At 43.5% G+C, this 21455-nt stretch overlaps 1 long non-coding RNA gene across 1 annotated transcript in view; it reads right to left on the bottom strand.

Annotated features, from left to right (window-relative positions):
• Positions 1–723: 723 nt before the first annotated feature.
• The window catches only part of LOC117368934, a 28172-nt gene continuing 7440 nt past the window's right edge, over positions 724–21455 (bottom strand). The window contains exons 2-3 of the long non-coding RNA XR_004541039.1: positions 1310–1415; positions 724–843 (exon numbers count right to left, since the gene is read on the bottom strand). This is a non-coding gene — a long non-coding RNA (uncharacterized LOC117368934). The remainder of the gene's footprint in view (positions 844–1309; positions 1416–21455) is intronic.

Here is a 21455-nt window from a genome sequence, read left to right as displayed (position 1 = left end):
TCCAACTTGGAAAGTAAGACTAAGGGGGTTCCGGGGTGGGAGGGTTCGTTGGGGGGGGGGTCCAGCAGGAGGGGTTGGGTACCCTCCTGCCGGCGATCTTAGGGGAGGCCATTGGGAGGACCGGCAGGAGGGGTTGGGTACCCTTCTGCTGCGATTGTCGGGAGGGCCGTTGGGGGGGTCTACAGGAGGGGTTGGGTGCCCTCCTGCCGTGATCGCTGGGGGGAGGGGAGACTTGCAGCCGTAGCCGCGGTCACTATGCTAATCACGGCAGCATTTAAAGTACATGTCGTGTTTGTTTTTGCATTGCTAGCCCCAGGGGTGGTGGAAGATTAGTGATTGAAAAACTGTATAAAAAATAACTATTTTAAATTTAGTGATCAAAATGTGTCAGTTTTGAGAATTTTTATTAATTAATTTTTTCTCTGCGTGTTTTGTTTTTGTATAGTTATTAACTAATATTTAACTAAGTTTTAAAGTTTTAAAGAATGTTTCCTTTATACGTAAATAAAGAAAAGTGAATGGGATTGCAGTGGCGGTGACGGGGCGGTGAATGGGGTGGCAGTGGTGGTGACGGGGCGGTGAAGAGGATGGTGAGACGGGGACGGGGCGGTGACGGGGATGGTGAGACGGGGACGGGGCGGTGACGGGGATGGTGAGACGGGGACGGGGCGGTGACGGGGACCAATTTTTTCACCGTGTCATTCTCTAATGTACACCATCCGGCTCCATCATTTTGTTCACCTAGCTCCTCATGAACACAATTCTCTGAAAATTGATCAGGGTGTACTACACCTCCAGCCCCATTTGCTTTTGTCTTCTGTGGTTCTGTTCCCGGCGCTTCAGCTGTGAACACAGAACAGAAATATTTATTAAGCAATTCAACCTGATCTTTATTGCTTTTACATATTCCTCCTCTTCACCTTTGAGTCTCACAATGCTACTTTTGCACTTCTTATTATCACTAATATATCTAAAAAAGTCTTGTCCCCCCTCCCCCGTTTTACCATGTCAACTATTTTTTTCTTCCATTTCCATCATTGCTTTCAAGACTACTCGACCAGCCCTCAACTGCTATCTGTGCCCTAATCTGATCTTATCTTATGCTCTGAAATGCAATCTAAAATACTATTCTAGACTAAAACACTTTACATTGGTGGACATATGCCTTCCCCCCTCCCCAGTCCTTCCCATGTCATCTCATTGTTTGAGGTCCTGGGAGTAGCAGGTGCAGAGAAGAGGTGGGTGCATCACATCTAGGACATGATGGGAACCAGGGAGGTTGTAGGGTTACTGTGTGGGTGGTACTTACATTGAGCTCAGAGGCGCTATCTCAAATGCCAGATGAGGGCTGGGTTTTCACACTGCACCCACCTATAGTGGGCCACCCTGATGGATTCCAGTGGACCCTGAAGCACCTACAAGACACAAGTTGGTGGAGAATAGAGTCATGTGATGGGCCTTCTTCGCTTCACATACATGATTGTTACTTGTGACATCAAGTTTCAAGTTTATTAGGATTTTATATACCGCCTATCAAGGTTATCTAAGCGGTTTTTACAATCAGCATTTTTCCCTCTCTGTCCCGGTGGGCTCACAATCTATCTAATGTACCTGTGCTGTGCAATACCCCACACATAGCCTTAGACAAATAGTTACAGGCTGCTTGAAGGGAGAGTTGGGGGGGGGACTAGTGAGGGCTGATATCATTGGGGCACATCATATTAGGAGGCCATAGGTGTTATATAGGCCCCTGACAACTCCTAAGGTCCTAAGGTGCACAGGCTGCCTGTGTCTAGGGCAGTGGTTCTTAACCTGGGTTCGACCGAACCCCAGGGGTTCAGTGAGTCAGTCTCGCGGGTTCGGCGGAGGTCAAAACACACCTCCGACTCATATAGCGCTTCGGTCACGTTCAATCATCTATCAGTTATTCAGTGATTTTGATCAAGACTGATCGTGTACTCGGTTTCTTGATCTATCAATCTGTAACTAACGCCTTATATACATCAATCAATTCCTGATCAAAATTAGTGATTTAACTGATAGATGATTGAACGTGACCGAAGCGCTTATGATTCGTGATGATACGCCCCACTTGTCCATAATTGGCTGCAGGTGATCACGCAACATCGCTTGGCCTATCTGTGCTGCAGGGGATTTGATGCGCACAGTAGTCGAATTGTAACTGTTGTGATGGTACGTCGTGTGATACCTATCTTAATATTTTAATCCCTTACTAACTATGTCGAGCAAAATACAAAAGTGGTCGGATGAATATGTACAATATGGATTCACATGTATAACGGAACGTGATGGGAGTCAGCGTCCTAATTGCATGATTTGCAATGCCAAGTTGAGTAATTCTAGTCTAGCTCCGGCAAAACTAAGGGAATAAAGAAGGGTTCGGTGAACACGCATATGAAACTGGTGGGGTTCAGTACCTCCAACAAGGTTAAGAACCACTGGTCTAGGGCTTAGATAGAGGAGGCCACCGGCTGACACCCACCTCTGGAGGCTGCTCCTGATGACTCACCAGGCCCTCAGAGAGACACTGTTGGGGGGAGGCTCTTTTCATTATATTCAAAGATATGCCTCCAATAATGGATCTTCAACCAACACAATAACCAACTAGAAATCCTTTTATTTCTTCAGGAGTCTCAGCGGTGCCACCCATTGCAGTTCTGCACCAATTCTTCACTGACCCCAAACTTTCTTTTTAATTTTAGTCTTCAGATTTACTCTTAGTTTAATATTGCATTTTTATTATTTAAACTCAGTAGTTTACATTTTTCTCTTTTTATTTATTTAACTTTTGTCGGGTTGGGGATCACTCTAAATGAATTATGTTTTGCATTATAGCTGTATCAAGGCTCATCTTCAATCGCTGATACTTCAAGGAAATGTTCTAACATCAGATACCGAAGTCAAAAATGTGTGCCGTAGTTTTGTTTCTCAGAGACAGCGGCACACATTTTTGATGTTAGATCATTTGCTTGAAGTATCAGCGATTGAAGACTTTGAACATTTTATGTTTACTGTTGTATCAGCAGCATACAGACTCCTGAGGCAGGCCGAAACATGGGTCCGAAACACGATCATGTCGAGTCACTGTAATAAAGGACATTGCACATCTATCAGTCACCTTTGTTGTTTGTTTTTCTGCTTTCATATTTGCGAAGATAGTATCTTCTGTTTTGGGGGGAAAGCATACAGAGCATGGCTAATGGAATTCTTTCTAAATTCACCTCCCTGCTAGTGTTTATGTATGTATGTGCATGCACATCTGTGTTTGTATCTGTAAGAAGTGTTTACAGGGTAGTTTAACAGAAAAGTTTGCTCAAATCAACTCAGTTCTTAAAGGGAACATTGTCTCCCTCATTCTCTGCTCCCCCACAAGGTGTTTTCTTATTTACTTCCCTCTCCTGGGGCAGCAACACTGCAGAACGACATTACGACCGGCCAGCGTTGGTCCTTGAGCATCTGTGCATGCTTGAGGCCTGCCAACTTCTACCCCTTCCAAAACTGAAAATTTGGAGGAGGCAGAAGTTGGCAGGTCTTGAGCATGTGCAGGAGAGAGACAGGATACCATGTGGGGAGAGGAGAGAGATACTGAAAATGGAAGAGGGTTGAGAGGCAGGGAAGGAGAGAAATGCTGGATGCCATGAGGTGAGACTATGGGCTAGTAGTGAAGGGAGGGAGATATGCCGGGGTTGGGGTTAGGGCAGAGAGGGTGGAGTTGGTGCAGAACTGGAGCTGGGAGTGGGGGCAGGGGCAAAGTTGGAAGGGTGGAGGTTGGGCTCCCCAAACAAAAAGACGTTCTGCTGCCCCTGTCTGCAAATGTCATCTACATGTAGGTACAGTGGGATTTAGATGGACTTTGAAAGGCTCACATATTCCACCATAGGTGAAGTAGTTAAGAGTGGGGTATGGGCCTGAGTCCTCATCTCTATGCTTAACTACACTGCTTGCTGCTGTACTATGACTGGCCATAACATCTGAAGCTATCATACAGCCAGGTATGTACTGTTTCATTCACATCTTTGCAGGATGGGAGGGGGGTCAGTGATCACTGGGGGAGTGTGTGTGAGAGGGGTCATGCTTTCTGTTCAGTTTGGGCACCTTTTTGGCACTTATTTGTTGTTAAAACAAGTCTAGCCCCAAACGTGCGAATTTTGCTCTGGGTGTTTTCTAAAATGTTTGATTATTGCAGAAAAATGGTCAAATCATAAGCCTGCCCTAGTCCCACCCAAGCCACATCTCTAACATGCCCCCTCGAGATTTAGACACACTGCCACCATAGAAGTTCATCTAGGGTTTTGAAAATAATGAAATGGCAGAGTTTGGTGAGAAAAATGCCCATTTGCCTCTTTATGCCACATTTTAGACATTTTTCTTTTTTGAAAATGAGCCTCTTAGTTTATCAATAAAATATCCACAGCCCATATCGATAACCAGCCTCCTTAACTAGCTTGAGAACAAGAATATTCTGAAAATAGCAGATCTGGTAAAGTCATTCAATCGTCAGGGATGTTGTGAAGCGCTAGAAATATTCATTTTGACCTAACAGACTCAAACAGCTGGCTTCATCTCAATGTTACCCAAGGGCATTTAGCACTAACATATAGTACTCTGCATCTATTTAAAAAAAAAAAAAGAATGTCTAAGTTAAATGCCTTTTTTTTCAGCAAATGAAATCATTTTTTTCTGGCAGCTGTGACCCAGTTGCCCCCAAACCCCTGGAGAAAAGCCTCTGAAGCCTGACTGACTCCTCATAGAATTCTGAAGGAAGGTTTGAGTTGGAGATAGTAACTCTCTCTGTGAGGAAGACAGCACTACACTTGTACACTATTCAGTACACTCTCAGGGAGTGTACATTATGAGACAGCTAACTTGAAAGGGCTCATTCAGATGTGACTGGGATTTATGGTTCACATTCTGTCAACAGTGGAAATAATGTAACTAAATAATAAATGCAGGACCACAAATTAGAGAATGACATGGGGACACATTTTCCCCCGTCCCTGCGGGAGCTTAATTTTCCATCCCATCCCGTCCTCGTGAGTTCTCTCCCTGCTCCTGCCCCATTCCTGCAAGCTCCGTCCTCATCTGCACAAGTCTCAAACATTTTAAAATCACAAGTGTTTGAGACTTGTGCGGTTAAGGCAGAGCTTACAGAAATGGGGCAGGGATAGGGACAGCAACAAAACTTGTGGGGACGGGAAGGCGAAATTGAGTTCCTGCGGGGACGGGGAAAAATTTGGCCCCCATGTCATTCTCTATCACAAATCTTACAAAATACAATAAGGCTGTGGTCCAGATTTCCAGTCTCTTGGGATGCAGGAAGGACATGGTTTTTCTCTTTCTGATATAAGATGCAATGAATTCCAAGTGAAACTTGTTTAGGTGTGGATTATCAAAAGTAAGTCAATCTAATACAACGGTTCTTCAAAAAGTTTTTGCCCTTTCATATTTTCACAGGAAATGGTTGGGGCGAGGGAAGTGGGAATGTCGTAGAACAGGGGTGTCCAACCTGCGGCCCAGTGAAGTATTTTGTGTGGTCGAGGGCAATGCAGTGTTTTCCTTTGCTGCTCCTGGGTGTTTACTGTCTTGCAGGCTCCCTCCTGTGTCTTACTGAAGCGTTTGCACGTTGGTGCGGCCCCAGAAACATTTTTTTCGGCCAATGCGGCCCAGTGAAGCCAAAAGGTTGGACACCCCTGTCGTAGAATGTCATTTGACTATTCAGTCAGGCAAAACAGGGTAATTATGTGGAAAAGTGATGTAATTTGATTTTGAGATATTGAATAAACAGTGTTTAAAAAAAATAAAAGGGGTCCTTTCATTAAGGTGCGTTAACCCATTTAGCTAGCGCTAAAGATTAGCGCATGCTAAATGCTAAGATGCCCATAGGAATATAATGGATGTCTTAGCATTTAGCGCGTGCTAATCTTTAGTGCACCTTAATAACAGGTGCAGAAACCTTTTAAAGATCCCTCGTACAATGCTCTGAAAGTTTTAAAAGAGCTACAATATAGTCTTGAATTTGCCTGAAATTAAAATGAATTTAATATGAAATTGACTATTTAAGTGATGTCTAGAAGAAATTCACCAAGAAATGCCGTGTTTGAATTCAACCTGAATTCTAAGTGAAAAAGATGATGAGGTTAGGAACACATAGCGAATGACACGGGGACAAATTTATCCCCATCCCCACAAGATCTATTTCCAGGCCAGTCTTGTCCTCACGAGTTCTGTCCCTGCCCCAACCCTGCAAGCTCTGTCCTCATCTGCACAAGCCTCGAACACTTATGATTTTGCTTCTGAAATTGAGCAAATTAGGCTTCAATGGTGTAGGACTGAAATGGTTCAGAGAATTCTTAGGAAACAGAATGTATGAAACGAGAAAGAGAAATAAGAAATCGCAAAATTGGAATGCCTTCTACGGTGTGCCACAATGTTTCCCACTGTACCCTTCCCTATTTAACTTAAGAATCTTAAGAACCTTACTTAAAAACCTTAGGTAAAGGATTTTCCTCTTCTTAAGTCCATAGATTCTCTTAAGTGGACGATATCCTATAACATCTAATGAGTATTATTGAGGATCTGAGTGTATGGACACAGAAGAACTTCCTTAAACTTAGGGGTCCTTTTACTAAGACATGCTAGCCGTTTTAGAACGCGCTAAAAGCTAATGCGTCCATTATATCCTATGGACATGTTAGCGTCTAGCGAGTGCTAAAACGGCTAGCACGCCTTAATAAACTAAAGACCACAGGTGAGAAATTAAGAAAACATCAACAAGTCTAGGCATCATTCTGGATTCTTATCTAAACTAAACTAAACTAAAACTTAGTTTTATAGACCAAGTCATCAACCAAGAGGCGCTCGACTCGGTTAACAATAATGTAATACATAATACATAAACTTGACAAGGAAAAGTAGACTGAAATAGTTAATTTCCAAAATGTTTAGCAAACAAAAAAGTTTTCAGAACTTTCCAGAATAACCTTCGGAGACCAGATCAACTTCTTGGTTAAGAAATTTTTCTTCAGATCAAGACAAGTAAGGATGATAAGACCTGTCCTAAGCCAAACTAGTTTCCGAATAGTCACACAGATCTTACTCCCCTATTTGGATTACTGTAACTCATTAAATTCTGGTACCACAGAAAAGGAATATAAGAGATTGCAACTACTCCAGAATACAGCAGCTAGATTCATCTTTTGAGAAGACTAGCCTGCTGCTGAGAGGACTACAATAGCTGCCAATGAAGAAAAGAGTTCAGTTTAAGATCACTTGCATGGTCTATAAGACAATTTATAGAGAAACTCTCATGGGTTTTTTTTAAATTCAATTTTTCTATACCGTTCTCCCAGGGGAGTTCAGAATGGTTTACATTAATTTATTCAGGTACTCAAGCATTTTTCCCTGTCTGTTCCGGCAGGCTCACAATCTACCTAATGTACCTGTATCAGATATTAAAGTTGCATCTTTTTTCAACATTCAAGAGCAACACAATGGCTTAAGCAGACCTTCCCCTCTCCTCAACAAGTCCAACGAAAAAACCTTTGAATTTCAGGGCACCAAGGTCTGAAATAACATACCTTCAAATTACATCATCTCCCTTCTTTCTATAACTTTAAGAAAACTTTAAAGACATACCTCTTCACCTTGTAACTCTCATGATGCTCTACCCACTTGATTCCAGAAATTGACTATAATTTTAGAACTTTTTGTTCTTATAAGCTTATTGTAAACCGCAATGAATCCATGCTGAAAATCTGTGGTTTTATAAGAAATTATATGGTATGGTATAGTATTTTGTTTGTATGGCAATTGCATTGCATAGTATTATGAGTAGTTTGTGTGGCTGTGTCAAGTTTACTAATGTAACTGACTATTGTAGCAAATCATTGCTGCATGTGTGTGTGTGGAGGGGGGGGGTCATATTCTTCCAGTTTGGGAATAGATTCAAACAGAAGTGTGTCCTGTGCCTCAGAGTAGCTGAGCGTTGTATGCGTTTAACAGTATTTGCATGCATGGAAATTTTGAAAAAAAAAACCCAAACCAGGGAGTAAAGATAATGCAAATAAAATGAGGTTTAGATTGGGATTCTTTTTTATTTGTTGCAATAAATTTTTATTAGCATTATTAACAGTTTTATTCACATCTACCATATCACCATTCGCTAGCATGCAGATCAAGGCAGTTCACAATGCTCACTTTGTACAGAAAAAGAGCTCCATAAATTGTATAGGACAAGAGAAGACAGCCTTCACACAGATAAGGTCAAAGGGATTATAGTTGATGCAAACACAACCAATGACAAGTCTCAACTGGAATCAGACCAGTTTAGCTCATTCACAGAATCCGGCCACACAATTCCCCAGTCATGAGAAACCAAATGCCTTTTGAAACAACTGTGTCTTCAAACCTGTCTGAATCTGGGATAAGATAGTTCTGCAAGTTATTTATTTATTTATTTCATTTTCTCTCCTGTTGTCCCCAAAGAGCTCAGAACGGGTTACAGGTTAAACATACATGGAGGACCATCTAATATAATAAAATGGTAAGCCGCGCATGCGCACTTCCTAAGTGTGTGCCGGTTTTCCGTGAGCTGTAGCGACACATAGGAAGTGCGCATGCGCGGCTTACGATTCTTTGAAAGACGCAGCGGTGGCTCCTCTCACGATCTCCGCCTGCGTCGGACTTCCGACGCAGGCGGGGATCATGAGAGGAGCCACCGCCGCGTCTTTCAACTAAAAAAACCCAAAAAAACAAGGCGGATGTCGGCCTGATGGCTGGAGTTCACCGTTGAGTCCGGTGAGGAGTGCTTCCCTCAACAGGAAACGTCGGGTCTAATTCAAATACTCCCAGCAGGTCGGGAGGGGGCGGAGCAGGCTCGCACGCCTGGCGGGGACCGGACAGGAACTAGACTCCCTGCAGGAGCCAGCCTGATGGCTGGAGATCACCGGACTGGACAGGGGGAGCAGGTAAGGGGGTGATGCAGTACAGGAGGAGCAGGGAAGAGGTGATTCTGGACAGGGGGGAGGTAACAGGAAGGGAGGCCTACTGCTGGATAGGGGAAGCAGGGAAGAGGTGCTGCTAGACAGGGGGGGGGGAGGTAAAAGGAAGGGAGAAAGGCTCCTGCAAAGGAGAAGAGCTACTGCTGGATATGGGGAGCTGGAAATGGGGTGATGCTGAACAGGGGGAGATAAAAGGAGAAGGGCTACTGCTATATAGGGGGAGCAGGGAATGGGTGGGGGTGCTGCTGGACAGGGAGGAGGTAAAAATAAGAGAGAAGGGCTGCTAGCACCCGTTAATGTAACGGGCTAAACAACTAGTAATCAAAAGAAACATCTAAATCCATTTGGATATAGGGTGCTAGTCACCCAAAGTCGGCAGCCGCAAAAGGTCCGTTCTCGAAAAGTATGTCCAAAAGATTTTTTTCCCGAAAATTGTCTCTCTGTACGTCTAGGCGTTTGATCGTCCAGACCGCCAGTACGTCTATTTTTATACCACATTCTCAACCAAATATTCGTCCAAGTCTGAAACGTCCAGAACATGATCTTTTGGATGTGAGAGGGACCAGCAAAGTGATGGACTGGCCACCCAGACATGGCAAGAGAGCAGTGGGGCACCTTACAGGGCAGTGCTGTGAACTTCTCACCAGAACTTCCTTATAGCTCATGGTGAGCCCCCCAAAATCTACTGTACCCACCTGTCTACAACCCCAATAGCCCTTACGGCTGCAGGAGAGTAGGGTTTGGGGGTTTTGGTGCCCTCACATTTTTCATCATAAATACAGTGGTTAGAGTGGCTTATGGGCCTGGGTTCTCCTCTCTATGGTTCACTAGCCCCTCCTCTGTGCAGCTCTACTAGGATTTCCTATGCGAAGTGCTGATGTTCCAGAGGCAGGTATGTACATTTTTATTCTGATTTTTATGGTGGTGTGAGGGGATCAGTGAACACGGGGGGGGGGGGGGGTCAGTGTGAGGGTCTTTACTTTGTCCTTGAAGTGGTTAAGTAGTCACTTTGGATATCTTTTGGGCACTTCTACCTGTTTTTAGATCACCTAAGTTCCTTCTAAGCAGTCTCGTCAAACTTTTGATTATCCCTGCAGTACGACAAAGTCTAGGTCGGCCCACATCCCACCCTAACTACTTCTCCAAAAATGCCTTTTTCTGCTCTGGGCACACAGTGGGATTCAGAGGTCTAAAAAGTCTCTGGATACATCTAAAAACTCATTTCAATTATCGGCAATTGGACGACCTGTCTTTTTGACTGTCCAAGTGTCAACTTGGGTGGGTTTTTAGACTTATTTCTGTTTCGATTATGAGCCCCATAGTTTACAGGTTACAATTTGCCATAATTTCAGTACAAGTTTATGTTACAAGTTATTATTCTACCTTAACACATACTTCTTTGTTTCCAGACAGACTTCTTGGGTCACCAGGCCGCCCAGTGGTATAAAATATTAACTGGATTTACTAAAAAGAAGTTAAAAACTGGTCTAAGAGATATTTGGAGTATTGAGATCAAGCATCTCAATGGCCACGAATTTGGTCTTGGAGGATGAGATGTACGGTGTCGGCATCTATGAGACAAACTTGGTTTTTTCTGTTGCATAGAGCGTTATGGACCCCTGTTAGGTTGCAAAAATTAGATAGTTCTTTGTCTAATAGATGTTGGCACTGCCATCTAGAAGCAGGGACTTTAGATCATTTATTGTTTTATTGCCCATTTATTATGAATTTCTGGAAATCAATTTGGGACCAAATTAATAATTTATTAGATAACCCAGTGGCATTATCATATGATACTGGGATATTTGGTATGGAAATGAGAGCAAAAAGTCAGATTTCTGCAAACAACAATAAATTGCTACTTATAATGACTGGTGTTGCCATTCAACAAATTACATATAACTGGAAGGAATGGAGGAGATTAAAGTACAACTTTTGGTGGAACTCTTTATGCCATATCTATAAAATGCAAAGATTTATTGCATCACAAAGGGGATATTTCAAGAAATTTCAGGATGTGTGGAAACCATTAACAAAATATTGTACGGATTAGTTGAAACTGTTTCCCTTAAATGTATCAGTTCAATTGGGTAGGGTGGGGGATATTTTATTTATTAATATGTATTTATATGATTATGGAATATATGGTAGGGCGGGGGGGAAGGGGGAGGGATAAGAATTTATGTAATGTACAAATGATAGACTCTAAGTGATATATTTATTGTTAATGTGATTGAATATATATATATACACTTAATGTAATTTTGAAAATGAATAAATAATTTTTTAAAAATTAAACAACACATACTAAGGTCTAATACTAATATACTAAAGCTTTGGGAGGCTATTCCAGAGAGCAAGTGACAAAAGAAATAGGCACTGTGTCTTGTAGATTCCCTGCGAGCCTACTTAGGGCCTGAAAGGATGAACAGAGCAGTTGCAGTGGAACAAAGGGATAGTTAGAGAAGACAGCTAGTAAGGTAATCCTTCATGAAGAGCCTTCAAGTTTCAAGTTTAATAGTTTCTTGATATACTGTCTATAATACATATCTAAATGGTTTATAATAAGGTTAATAGTATAAAAAGATAGCCAGCGCAGGCCAGTTAAAAGGTGATAACTTGGATGACTGAATGGGTGTTGCTGATGATTCCAGCTATATGTGAATGTCAAAACAGTATACTCCCAAGCCAGAAAAGCAGCACTGACCCTCTAAAAGCAAATGTAAACAATTAGTAAAACTTGGTGATGTGTTAAAATGCTATTTATTTATCTATGGGACTTTATTAATTGTCTATATGATTGGTATCATCTGTTATAGTTCTATTTCTCCACTCACATACTTTAAAATTATCAATATCACTTCTGGAGAAAATAATGGGAGCAGCAGTCAGGCGTAGAGAGGCATTTTCAATATGACATCAAATTCCGAGTTTAGATGTTTTGTGGAGGATGCACAAAAATCCAGTAGTGAACATGTTCATTTTCAAAACTGCAAAACGTCTATCTTGCTTTTTTGAAAATGTGCCCTGTGTGTCTATCCTTTGGGTGTCTATTTCTTTTTGAACCATTTTTGAAAAAAAAAAATATATATATATATATCCAAATGAAAAATGTATAAAACAAGCTGTTGGGATGTAGAAGGGGCCAGCATCTGGAACACCCCCTCCTACCAAAACTTTCAAAAAGGTCTAAAAATCTCTTTGGAAAATACTTTACATCCCCCTCCCCCAAACAACAGGCTACAACCACCAAAAACAAATCACCTCTCTTAGATCTCAATAGATGACTAAGCTCTCTACAAACCGGGAAAGAGACACCCATACAAGAACCTATAATATCAAGACTACAGCACCAGATATAGCCAATCTTCTCTCTAAATCATATACCATAATCACAAATACATACTAAGGGCTCCTTTTACAAAACTGCGCTAGCGGGGTTAACACGCACGACTTTTCATCACACGGTAACCCCCGCGCTGGCCAAAAACTACCACCTGCTCAAGAGGAGGCGGTAGCGGCAAGCGCGTCCGGCGGTTTAGCGTGCATTATTACATGTGTTAAACCGCTAGCGCAGAGCCCTAAGTTATCTGTGCCATAAATCCTAATGAAATAATGTAACCCTTGGATACTGCCAGGCACTTCTAGATTGCAGATCGACTTGAACTCCTTCTGGGGCATATTATTTATTTAATTAATTAAAAAATTTCTCATCTGCTTAGACCTAAGCAGTTTACAAAATACAATCATAAATAAATATAACATGACAAGTACATAATCAAACAGGACTTTCCAAGGTTCTCATACATGATTACTCAGTTAGTGAAGGTCAGAGAGAAGGCTACCGAATCGCGCACGAGGAGCCGACGCCACCCGCAGCCGACTGCAGAAGGGAGCCAGCCAGAAAACTACCCGCCGGAGGGAGAGAGAAGCTTGGGCCGCACAAAACTTCTTGTCGGGCCGCGGGTTGGACACCCCTGGAGTAAGGACAGGGAAGATGATTGGTGTACGGCTTGCAAAAAAAAATGTGTCCCAAGAGCCAAAGTGGCTGTAGGAGTCCTGAGACTCTGACTGGAGTTTCTGAATTATTAATTGGTGAAATTGGTGAGTATTTTGGGATATTTCATATATGTGGTCTTGAATAAACTTAGAACTTTGTATAAGGGATTGAAACCTTCATACACAGTACAAAATGGGAACAGACCAAAATAACTTGACCCATTTCTTTAAATTTATTTCTAATTTCTGCACTGGCAGCTATGACTGTTTGAATGACAATCACTCTATCCAAAAATTATTCCAAGAGGATAGTTCCTCATGTAGAGGGATAAAAGTTAACTGCACACAGCTGGTGGAAATGCCCAAAACCAGGTGCTCTAGAGCAGTGTTCTTCAACCGCCAGTCCGTGGACCGGTGCCAGTCCGCAGAAATTTTCTGCTGGTTCACAGGGCCGGCACGTGCATCGGGCCCTAGACAGCGTTCTTCAGCCGCCAGTCCACGGTGTGATCAACGCGGCGTCTTCAGGCCAGCTTCCTGAGTGCTGCAGTGCACAAAGCCATGGGAAAAGGCTTAAGAACATAAGAAGCGCCATCTCCGGATCAGACCTTCGGTCCATCTAGTCCGGTGATCCGCACACGCGGAGGCCCTGCCAGGTATACACCTGGCTTACCCTATAGCCAACCATATCTCTATATGCCTCTCTCAAGGAGATATGCATCTAGTTTGCCCTTGAAGCCTAGGACTGTCGATTCTGCAATAATCTCCCCTGGGAGAGTATTCCAGATGTCAACCACTCTCTGTGTGAAGCAGAACTTCCTGATATTAGTCCTGAACTTGCCCCCCCCTTAGCTTCATTTTATGTCCTCTTGTCCGTGTCAAATTGGACAATGTAAATAATCTTCTCTGCTCTATTTTGTCGATTCCTTTCAGTATTTTGAAGGTCTCGATCATATCCCCACGCAGTCTCCTTTTCTCAAGGGAGAACAATCCCAGTGTTTTAAGTCGATCCTCATATTCCAGTTTCTCCATACCCTTCACTAGTTTAGTTGCTCGTCTCTGCACCCTCTCCAGCAGTTTTATATCCTTCTTTAGGTAGGGAGACCAATGTTGGACGCAGTATTCCAAGTGGGGTCTGACCATTGCCCTATAAAGCGGCATTATAACTTTCTCCGATCTACTCGAGATTCCTTTCTTTATCATGCCCAACATTCTATTTGCCTTATTTGCCGCTGCCGCGCATTGTGCCGACGGCTTCAGGGTCCTATCTATCAGTACACCCAGATCCCTTTCTTGTTCACTTTTTCCCAGAGTTGCACCTGACATTCTGTACTCGTATTCCTTATTTTTACTGCCTAAATGCATTACCTTGCATTTCTCCACATTGAACTTCATCTGCCATTTCTCCGCCCAGTTTTCTAACCGACACAAATCGCTCTGGAGTTCCTCACTGTCCTCCTGCGATCTGATTTCCCGGCAGAGTTTTGTGTCGTCTGCAAACTTGATGATCTCACTGGATGTTCCGTTTTCCAGGTCATTGATATAAATATTAAAAAGGATCGGCCCAAGTACCGAGCCCTGGGGTACACCACTAGTCACTTTCTCCCAGTCGGAGAACTTCCCATTTATGCCCACTCTCTGCTTCCTATTTTCCAGCCATTTGCCTATCCATCTTTGTATATCTCCCTCTATGCCATGGCTTTGTAGTTTCCTGAGAAGTCTTTCATGTGGAACTTTGTCAAATGCTTTCTGGAAGTCCAAGTATATTATGTCCACCGGCTTTCCACTATCAATTTGCTTGTTCACGGTCTCAAAGAATTGGAGTAAATTCGTCAAACACGATTTCCCTTTCCTGAATCCATGTTGACTGGGTTTCATCAAGTCGTGTGTGTCCAAGTGCTGAACTATGCTATCCTTGATCAGTGATTCAATCATCTTGCCGGGGACAGACGTAAGACTCACAGGTCTATAGTTGCCCGGTTCTCCTCTCGATCCTTTTTTGAAGATTGGCGTGATGTTCGCTTTCCTCCAGTCATCTGGTATCTGACCAGTTCTGATTGACAGGTTTGCAAGTTTTTGCAATAACTCTCCGATTTCAACCTTCAATTCCTTCAAGACTCTCGGGTGAATTTCATCCGGTCCAGGGGATTTGTCACTTTTAAGTTTGTCGATCTGGTAGTATATCTGATCTAAGTTCACTTCAACTGTGGTGAGGCTGTCCTCTATTTCTCCTGTAAACAATTTCTCCGCTTCAGGTATTGTTGAGGTGTCCTCCTTCGTAAAGACGGACGCAAAGAAGGAATTTAGTTTGTCTGCGATTTGTTTATCTTCCTTGATGTACCCTTTTCTTCCCTTGTCGTCCAGGGGTCCCACTGCCTCTTTTGCAGGTTTTTTCCCTTTCACGTATCTAAAGAAGGGCTTGAAGTTTTTAGCCTCCCGGGCTATTTTTTCCTCATAGTCCTGTTTTGCATCCCTCACCGCCTTGTGACATTTCTTCTGTTTATCTTTATGTTTGTTCCAGGCTTCGGTTGTCTTCGTGCATTTCCATTTTTTGAAAGAGTCCTTCTTTTCTTTTATGGCTTCCTTCACCTGTATGGTAAGCCATGCCGGTTCTCCTTTGCCTTTAGTTCTCCGATCTTTGGAAATCCTCGGAATGTAGAGATCTTGTGCTTCTGCAATAGTATTTTTCAATAGGCACCATGCCTGATCTACTGTTTCAAGTTTGTCCACCATCTTCTCGAGTCGTTTTGTTACCATGGCTCTCATGCAATCGTATTTACCCTTTTTAAAGTTTAAGGTGGTGGTTAAGGTTTTGGTATGTTTCCCTTTCCCGATGTCAAGTTTAAAGTTGATTACATTGTGATCACTCGTTCCCAGTGGAACCATGACTTCTACTTCTGTTATCGGTCCGGTGAGACCATTTAGGACCAAGTCCAAGGTGGTGTCTCCTCTTGTCGGCTCTTTTACCATTTGCTCCAGGAAGCAATCCCCTAGCACCTCCAGGAACTTGGCCTCCTTGCCGCAGTTGGAGGCTCCTAGTTTCCAGTCTATTCCTGGGAAATTGAAGTCTCCCAATATAACTACATTGCCTGTCTTGCATACTTGTTTGATTTCCTCCATCATTTCTGAGTCAGTGACCTCCGCCTGTCTTGGGGGACGATAGTAAAGGCCAATTTTTGTATCTGCACCATTGTGACCAGGAATTTTGATCCAGAGGGACTCCAGCTTCTCTTTCCTGTCTGTTGTAATCATTCCAACAGAATCTATTCCTTCCTTAACATATAGGGCAATACCTCCACCTTTCTGCCCTTCTCGATCCCTTCTATATAGTTTGTATCCCTGTAGTACTGTGTCCCATTTGTTTTCTTCATTCCACCATGTTTCTGTTATGCCAATGAAATCCATGTTCTCATGTCTTGCTATCGTCTCTAGTTCTCCCATTTTGTTTCCTAGACTTCTAGCATTTGTATACATACATCTAAGTTCCCTTTGTGTTACCTTTTTGGACCTTCTACTCTTGGCTGTCCTTACAGTCTCATTTACGGTATCCTTTACTGCTCCTGTGTTGTCTCCCATGTTTGCTGTGTGGTCATCCCCTCCTGTGTCTGAGTTGTCCCTTCCTGCTTGTTCTCCTTTGTTGGCTGTGAGGTCGACCTCTCTTGTGTATGAGTAGTAGTCCTTTGTTTCTACGTCGGGGCATCCTGTTGTCCGTGCCATCGACCGGTGGTCGACTGTTGGCTTTCCCCTGTCCTTCAGTTTAAAGCCTTCTCTATTGCTTTCTTCATGTTGCCTGCCAAAACTCTTGCTCCTTCCTTGTTGAGGTGTAGTCCATCCCTTCTGTAGTACTTGCTTTTTCCCCAGAACGCCGTCCAGTTGCGCACGAAGTCAAAACCTTCGTCTTCGCACCATCGTCTCATCCAGGCGTTGATCACTTGCAATTCCCCTTGTCTCTTTCCATCTGCTCTTGGTACAGGGAGGATTTCAGAGAAGGCCACCTTCACCTCCCTGATCTTCAATTGTCTTCCGAGTGAGCGGAGCTGGCCCTTCATCTCTTCCCTGTCATACTTCCGCCCGCTCACATCATTTGTTCCCACGTGGATAAGCACAGCTGTGTCCACTCCCCGTGCGCCATCTATGATCCTGGAGATCCTGTTGGTCACATCCTTTACTCTTGCTCCAGGCAGACAGGTGACGACCCTGTCCTCTCTTCCTCCTGCGGTGTGGCTGTCCACGTGTCGTATAATGGAGTCGCCTACAATGATCCCCATCTTCTTTATTCGGGAGTTCCTTGGGGGGCGTAGGTCCACGTCCTTGGAGTAGGGCCAGTCATCTTCCTCCAATGATACTTCTTTGGATGGGGGGACATCTTCCTGTGCTCTCACTATTCCTCCTGGTGTGCTTCTCCACGCGGCCTGCGCTTGAACCGGAAGCCTTCTCTCTGACATTGCAATGTCAGAGGGAAGGCTTCCAGATGAGGCGCGGGACGCATGCGAGGAGTTGCTGCCCACAGCTTTGTGCAATGCAGCAATCAGGGAGCCGGCCCGAAGATGCTGCATTGATCGCAAAGTAGACCGGCCCAAAGATAACACTGGGGGGCAGGCCAGAAGGCACGGCACATGGAGGGAGAGAGACAACAACGGTAGGGGAAATGCTTTTATTTTTTTTAATTTAGTGATTGATTTGTCTGTTCAGGAAGAAATGCATTTGTTTCTTTTCCTCTGAGGTTGTACTGCTTGCAAAGCCTTGCATCTTAGGGTTTGTAAATATTAGTACTTTTAATTTTTGGTCCTGCATTTGCATGGGGTTATCTGTTTTATGGTAGGAATGAATGTTAAAAAGCATACGGTGTACTTTGTGTATTTTAATTTTGTGGTTAAAAGCATTATGTGCTGTTAATACAATTATATTGTGTATTTATATGAAAAATGAATGGAACAAATGGTGTTACAATTAGTACTATTATGGAGGCGGGGTTTGGGGCAGAGATTGAGTGGAGATGGGCATGACTTATCCAAGTGTTCTTCAACTGCCGGTCTGTGGACTGGTGCTGGTGCCCAAATAATTATTTTATTTCCGCCGGGCCATAGGTGTCAAAAGGTTAAGGAACACTGCTCTAGAGATCCAGATCAATTGTAGATACATTTGATAACTCTTCAAAAGCATTCTAGAAATGGTCTAGTTCATCTTACCTGCATAATCCTGATACCCTGCACAGAATTTATAGCATTGGTGTGGAGGAAGAGGGAAAGAGATATTTGAAGGGAGAACTGTTGGGAAGAGAAAGGAAGAAATGGTGGATCTGGGGAAGGGAGGAAGGCAGGCAGGGGGAGAGATGGGATGGGGTCAGTTAGGAAGAGAAAGGGAGAGAAGTTGGATCTTGGGATGGGAAGGAGGGAGAAATGTTAGATCTGTGGATGGAAGGCAGAGATGCAGCATCTCTCTTTTTTCCCCCTCCATTTCATTGTTCAGCATCAAAGGGGGAGGAAAGAAGAAAACAGAAAAGAGAGGGAGCAAAATGTTGGACCATGGAGATAGAGGAAGAGAGATGGACCCATGGGAGGGCAGGAGGGAAGAGAGCTGGGATAAGAAGATGCTAGGCAGGAGATGGAAAGAAAGGGACAGGAAGTTACAGCCTGACCAGTGGAGAGAGGGAGGGGGATTCTGAAAGTGGTGAGCCATGTGGATGAGGTCAAAAGGGAGATGACAACATGAGTGAGAGAGGAGTGAGTACAGAGGTAGAAATATGGTAATGGGGAGTAGATAGAAGGAAATAGGAGGCTGGGAAAGGAGTGAGATGGGAAATGGGAGAGCTAGGGACTGAGAGAAGATGGAGAATTGAGAAGTAGCTGAACATTTATAAAGAAGAAGGGTGAGAAAGAAGGCAAGATTTGAGTGGACAGAGGCAAAAAAGAGAAAAAGTTAAGAAGGCTGAAAGGGAAAAATCAATACATTGGAGACAGGCATAAGGAAAGAATGGAACAGTATTGAGAGGAGAAAAACTGGACAGCAAACATTGGAAAGAGAATTGGTAGAAGATCGACAAAAAGCAGAAAGAGAAACTGGGACCAAGATGATGGAAAAACAAAACATCCAGACAATAAGGTAGAAAAAATTGTTTTATTATGAATTTATTAACTGGAATATGTTAGCTTTGGGATATGTGCATCACAATTATTTTGGTATTCAGTGGCGTAGTCATATACAGCTGATTTGGAAGAGGGACTGGAGCCCAAAATTAGTGGAGGGGCACCGAAGTTTCTCCCTGCCTGAGTGCAATTTATAAATACTTGAGCTAGTGGAGATTCCCAAGCCCTGCCAACTGAAGACATCTTCCTCCAGTCTGGCAACTCAAAATCTCCAAGCTTTGCAGCCAAAGGCAATATCCTCAAGCTGCCCCTGCTTTCATGCATACATGAAAACCAAGGGGGGGGGGGGGGGCAGGGAGGAGGCCCAAAAAAGCAGTAATATTTACCCTGATTAAACGATCCTCCACGTGCGCTGCTGACAGCTGATTCAGCATCCCCACTCTGATGAGGCTCACCTCTGAAGAGGCTCACCATAGGTGTAATAGAAGTGAATGGGAGAACCAGGAACGCGCATCTCTGCTCATCAGAGTGGGATGCGAAAGCCTGTGGCTGCTCCCACTGTCAGCGGTGTACGTGGAGGATCACTCAGTCAGGGTAAGAATTACTGCTTTTTTGGGTTCTTCTCCACAGTGTCCCTTTAATGAAGGTTTATTATTAGATACGTACATCTTCTATATTAGTGATTGCAAATTTGGGACCTGCTCAGCCTTTTTTTTGCTCATCAGCTAGTGTTGGTGTTTGTGCGGCCCCAGAAAATTTTTTTGTCCAATGTGGCTCAGGGAAGCCAAAAGGTTGGACACCCCTACCCTACTCCTTCACCGTGAGCAGGGAGGGGTAACTTTCATAGCGTTTCAGGTCGTGGGCCAACCCTCTTCCCCACTCCTACTACTTCACGGTAAGAAGGGAGGGTTAATTTGCATAGCATCAAATTTGCACCAACATATTTCCCCATCCTGCCCCATCCAGCTATTTTTTCGTGCCACCCGGCTAGAAAAAATTTCTGGGGAGAACACTGCCCCAGTAAAGTGCATTACAATAGTCTAACCTCGAGATAATTGTGGTCTATTGTAAATTGTGACTATTGTAAATTAAATGTATTACCACATTCTGATGGTTTTTAACACTGTACATCGCTTAGATATTGTTATAAGCGATTCATCAAATAAAGGTCAAACTTGAAACTTGAAACTTGTCTGTACCACTAACCGAAAGCCATAGCCAGATAACATCGGATTAACTCTACTAAGCAAGCGCATTTGATAGAATGTAGATTTAATCACAGCCAATATTTGGTCTTTCATGCTTAATGTTGCATCTAATATAAACGATGTATTTTTCAGTACTCTTCTACTTGGGAGTACACTTCTCCCTCCGTATTCGCTGTGATAAGGGATTAACCATGAATAACTTTTTCATATGTTATTCGCTGTTTTCTATTAAAAACCATCGTGAATATAGTGAAACCGCGAATAACATGGTGGGAGACCTGGTCTGTTCCTGAAGGAGAGGCAAAACATGGTGAAGACAGTGCTGGGAATCAGCAATTTTCTCTGTAAACGCTTGGAATCAGTGATTTCTCTATGCAAGCTGATGTAATTTGGGGGGAGGAGCCAGCAAGCTAAAAACCGTGAATAATTGAAACCGCGAATGCTGAAACCGCAAATACTAAGGGAGAAGTGTAATACTATGATCACACCCGATCTTAAATACAAACTTTCAGAGCTTATCTTCGGCCCACAATCCCACCACTCCACCGCTGTCAAAATTTCTTTAGCGGGAAGAATTACATGAGAACTCCTCACTGGCCCATGCTATTTACTCAACTATTTTCCAATAATTTAGTTTATTTTTTTCATATATATATAGCTTATTTTTTCATATATATAAAGTGCAAAGTGCTTTATGTATCATAGCTTATCTTTTTAGTTGCTTTACATATTTTGTCCTGGGAGAGACAAGCCCGACATGTTTCGCATCAGAATGCTGTTTCAAGGGTCTCCCAAGGCCACTTTTGTCATCTGACTCCCACTAATTTCAAAAGAGCAAGACCTCCCATCTACCGCATACTACCAGTGCTCTACTGCAGTGTTCTTCAACCGCCGGTCCACGGTGCGATCGAAGCGGCGTTATTTTCGAGCCAGCTCCCTCTTCCTAACCGATTCAGTGCACAAAGCCACGGGCAGTGGCTCCTACGGGCATCCTGCACCTGAACCGGAAGCCTTCTTTCCGACGTTGCAACGTCAGAGGGAAGGCTTCCAGATGAGGCACGGGACGTACTATTATGGGAGCAGGGTCTGGGGTGCAGATTGGGTAGAGATGGGTGGGGTCTGGCCCACAACTTAGCCCCATGTTC

The sequence above is a fragment of the Geotrypetes seraphini genome, chromosome 11 (genome assembly GCF_902459505.1).
Source record: "Geotrypetes seraphini chromosome 11, aGeoSer1.1, whole genome shotgun sequence".
Classification (NCBI taxonomy): domain Eukaryota; kingdom Metazoa; phylum Chordata; class Amphibia; order Gymnophiona; family Dermophiidae; genus Geotrypetes; species Geotrypetes seraphini.
The sequence above is the reverse complement of the archived record's forward strand: the minus strand, read 5'-3'. Positions and strand labels throughout refer to the sequence as shown.